The sequence below is a fragment of the Camellia sinensis genome, chromosome 2 (genome assembly GCF_055761805.1).
Source record: "Camellia sinensis isolate YWXY chromosome 2, ASM5576180v1, whole genome shotgun sequence".
In the NCBI taxonomy this organism is placed as follows: Eukaryota; Viridiplantae; Streptophyta; class Magnoliopsida; order Ericales; family Theaceae; genus Camellia; species Camellia sinensis.
The window spans coordinates 85,231,723-85,236,474 of record NC_138962.1 but is presented as its reverse complement, the minus strand read 5'-3'; the positions used below and the strand labels follow the sequence as shown (position 1 = coordinate 85,236,474).

The 4,752-nt window shown below is 33.6% G+C and overlaps 1 pseudogene; it reads left to right on the top strand.

Moving 5' to 3' along the window:
* Window positions 1-373: 373 nt before the first annotated feature.
* On the top strand, window positions 374-1,869 carry LOC114313895 (alpha-crystallin domain-containing protein 22.3 pseudogene; annotated as a pseudogene).
* Window positions 1,870-4,752: the final 2,883 nt, after the last annotated feature.

Sequence of the window (4,752 nt, the reverse complement as noted above, 5' to 3'; positions counted from 1 at the left end):
ATGTAATTTTCCCTATCTTTTTTGTTTTTGTATTCTCTTATTTGGGAGCTTCTATATGCACACACCATACAGTAAATAAAAACTGTATTCTCTTCCGTTCTTCACACCATATCCCCTCCATAATTGTATATATATATTTTTTTTTTATTCTTCAACTTTTTATGGAGTAAGAACAACAGTTTTACCTTGATGGTATGTGTGAAGGCTGCATATCCGTAAGTTAAGGTAAGAAAAGTGAATTGTTAAAACTTTTACTGTATGATTTGTGTCAAAGTTTGTTCTAATGTACTATATTTTCATTCAAAGTTATGAGCATCATGTTCTGCTGTTGCTCTTGTTGCTTCTCTTGCATTCTAATACTGTATGCTATAAAATGAATTTCAGTGCTGCTTCTCAATGTGGTACAAAGAGAAGTTACAATGATGAATTCAACCCAACCAATGATCTGAGCCCTACACTTGACGTGGCACCTCTAAATGCTGTCCCATTTAGCGGTAGTCCTCCAAGATTACTAGTAACAACAGAAAGAGAAGCTGAAGTGGAGAACCCTCCAAAATCACCAACAATGAAAGTAGAACCTCAAGCGGAGCATCCTCCACAATCATTAACAATTGGAACAAAAGCTCAAGGAGAGCAAATTAAGCCCCCTATCATACTTCTTCCCTCGCAGCAAATTGGAAATGCTGCGAATGACAATACCGGGCCAATCATAGGGCTAGTTGATATTGGTGAATCTGAGGATTCATACCTCTTTCGTGTCTCTCTCCCCGGGGTCCTAACAAATCATGGTAAGTTTACATACAAGGCTAAACTATTTACAAGTTATAATAAATGTTTGCTTTTTCTTTAAGATATCCACTTTTTTCCTCCATGTTTTACTTTCCTATTTTGTTATTTTATTGGTGATATATGACTTAGGTATTGGATTTCTAACTATATTATGCATATCTAGTTTGGCATGTAAATAGTTGCTTTAACAGTTCAGTTTCATGCGATTCTCAAATGGCAAATCATTTTATGTGTTGCATTGTAGGTTATTTGATCTCATATGGGGGCTTCTACTTGCATTCATTAAATTTCTCATTACACCCTTCGTGTGACTGTAAAGAGGGCTTTGACCTATATACGCTTTTTTTTCTTTTTCAATTGCAAAATGAAAAACCTAGACCAAAATTCAATTTATTTCCCAAACTACATTAAAGCTCGTTGCTTAAATAGCATCATTACTACTCACGGTTTTTACTTAACGTAGGGCCCTAATTGAACATATTTGTTCTTAAAGTGTCTACATTCAAATAAAAAAGTGTGATTAGTATTAACGATTTCTTAATATATATATATATATATACGCAAATACGCTTTAACATAGTTTTAGAAACAAGTTGAGTTTTAATCTAATAATTTCATTTTTGATTAATAAAAATTGCAAATAGAACAAAGCACCTATAAACAGCTATTAACGTGGTGTAATTAGAAGCTCTCTTGATCTCACTTTTGCTGTTGTGAATGCAGATGCTTTTAGTTGTTCTGTTAAATCTACTGGAGAAATAAAAATAGAGGGAGTTTCCACCACCGGGGAGACAAAAGTGGAAAAGCACCACCACACTTTTGAAATGCTAACCAAAAATCTATGCCCACCAGGTCAATTTTCAGTCTCATTCCAGCTACCTGGTCCAGTCGATGAGTACCAATTTTCCGGGCTTTTTGGTATTGATGGGGTTTGTGAAGGGATTGTGAAAAAGAAAATCTGATATAGTTTGATCCCAAGCTCCCAAGAAAATGTGTTGAACTATGAACTATATGCTGTGATCATTTATCGTTTTGACAATGTTTGGAACAATGCAACTGATTTTATTTTCGTTGCGTGTGTTTTTCTTGGAGATTTGTTGTGCTATTGTAACTGCCATAAGTCTAGATTTGTTTGGTGGAAAATAAAATTGTTTTTTCCAAAAGAAATGGTTTATAGCATGAATTTGGATGTGGTTGTTTATCATTTATTATTACCATCTAATAGTTCAAATTAAGTAACTGAAACAGGTACTATATAAATCAATCATGAGATAGAATGATTTTGAATGTGATTTTTGCAATTTTTCACTGACAATTTAGACGAACCAAGTTTTTCAAAATGTAAAAATATGAACTTTTTTTTGGATGATTTTGTAATTAGAAAAATGTCACTTGACTTTCACTTTGTTGTTCACGTTAGTATTTTTTTTTTTAATTAAATTAGAAGCCTGAATTTATTTATTGACTCGTTGAACATTCAATATTGGGTTGGATTTTTTTAGTTAGATTCAAATTTAGATTTTTGTGCAGTGGTCAAATCTCAGTATTTGATTTGTTAAAAAGCACTTATGTGTCATGCCACTTGGTGTTCAAGACTGGATTCTCTAATTCAGGAACTAAACTAGAGAGAAGCTGATGTCGATATTTTTTTTTTTTTTTGGCAAAAAAAGAGTGATTTTACAAATAATTTTGACAATTTTCAACATGGAGGATTAAGGAAACCTAAAAACAACTATCAATTCATTACTGTATGAGAAGAGGAGCAAGTGAAACAACTTGGATTCCCTCTTTATGCTCAATGATATACAAATTTATAGTACACTATTAGCTCAACTCAAGTTTGACTTGTCAAAAAATTATTTGAAATCAATTCAATATGTAATTAAAGAAAACTTTTTAATTTTTAAAGTTATGTTCAACAAACATCTACACTACAAGGAGTAAGGTTTGAAGGGACCAAATAATTGTCACCAAAATTAAAATTTTCATTTGAAAAATCACAAGAATTGTTGGGAAAGGCCCATCTGGAAATGTCATGAACTGGTCTTCAATGATAAATTTTCCTAACAATAGATGGTGTTTAGGAATTTACGGATCTGCATAGACTTTCTACCTCTTATGACAAGAAAACGGCTGGAGGTTTCTCAAAAATCAAATCAATTCAGTACTCAAATGCTTAAAATCATCTATTTTTCTCACTAAAACCTTCTTGAATGACTCCAGAGGGAGAACCCTCTTTGCAGATGGAGCAGTTTTCATTGCTAGGCTGAGCTGGGAAAGCGGGAAAAAAATGAAACTCTTCCCAAGTTTGTTTGGCAAGATGGAGGAAAAAAAAATAATTAATTAATTTTTTTGTACAATTCATATCAATATAGTAATTTGAATTCATAGGCAAAAGTAATTTAATTGTTACAACTTTTTTAGCAACCAAATGCATACTAGAAAATAAGTTTTCCTTTCAACCCTTTTTTTCTTTTTTACTTTCACATTGCCTCATATTTTTCACTCGTGCTTCGTTTGTCAACTATACATTTTAGTCAAAAAGTCACTATAAATTATCACATCATTCTCTCTACTTTTCCGCACATAACCAAAAATTACTAAAATAACATGTTCCCAAACGAGGCATAACCGGCTAGTTGTGAAAAATGCTGTCTTGGAACCAACCTCCTGAGACTATTATCCGATCAAGAGACAATCCCACACAACATTTATGGATTGCAGGGAGAAGGTAAAACTAGCTGCAGCAAATGGTTTCCCCAAAAACATGCAGGAACACATAACTAGCTTTTTCAGGCGTGCTCAAAATTCAAATTATGATGTTCAAACAAAATCTAGTTCCTATCTGAAACATAGTACTTTCCTTACATAACAAACTAGGCCTCGTTTGACAAGTGACTTTTTTAGTCAAAAAGTTAAAAAGTCACTTAAAAAAACCAAAAAATCAACAACCTATACCTAAAAGTCAAAGATTTACTTTTCTCTCTACTTTTTACACATCTTTTCGTAAAAAACCAAAAAACCATTCCAAACATATTAGTTTTTTTTTTATATCAAAAAGGTACTAAAAAAGCCTGTTCCCAAACGACCGTGCTTAAGCAGTTCAATTGCATACAGTAAATGGACCATCAGAACCGAGAAATTTCTGTTTCTCCAATTTTCACACGTCCATGGAGAGCCTGTACTAAAGCAGGAACCCCAGGATGGGTATATGCAACAATGACGATCAAAACCCAGAAAACTTGAATGCCAATTACCAAAGAAGCCGTCTTACACTGTTTTTCAGCAGCAATTAAAAAATTCTGAGCATTCTACTTAAACAAATCTCCTGAAAATTTTATGCTGCTGCCTCATTTCACATGTATAGTTAGCATATAATTTGAGCTTGCACGAGAGGCATTGCAGCTAAATACAATTACAGAACCATCTTGCAGTACCCAAGTCCCAGTCATAAACCATGGTAATTTCGTTACGCTCCATTCCACGGATCTAATAGCTTTGGTTAGCCAATATTTGATGAACAACACAGCTGCAATCAAAGAAGTCCAAGACAGGATATTTCCACTCACTTACATTTGAGTTTCCATATATGCACAAGAAAACATGCTCGTACACCATCCAAAAGTTGCAGCAATTTCCATAATTCTGTTCAAATCCACTAGAGTCTAGAGCACACCCTTTCCAGTAAAATGGCCTGGTGAGTAACAACTTGATGGCATTTCTCTGCACATTATGAGAATGACATCTGTATTTGCCACTTTTTTTATTAGCATTTGATCCCTGAGACCCAAATTACAAACTAGGCTAGTCCAGTTATGCTCAAGAACTGACTATGCATAATTGACATTAACGAAAAAATAGCATATAAAAACTTCAACAAGCGTACTTAAGGGTTTACACCTCTTCTTGTTGATAGAATTAATTATCAGCCCAAGCAAAGGTTTGTGTTACATTCTGCAACAG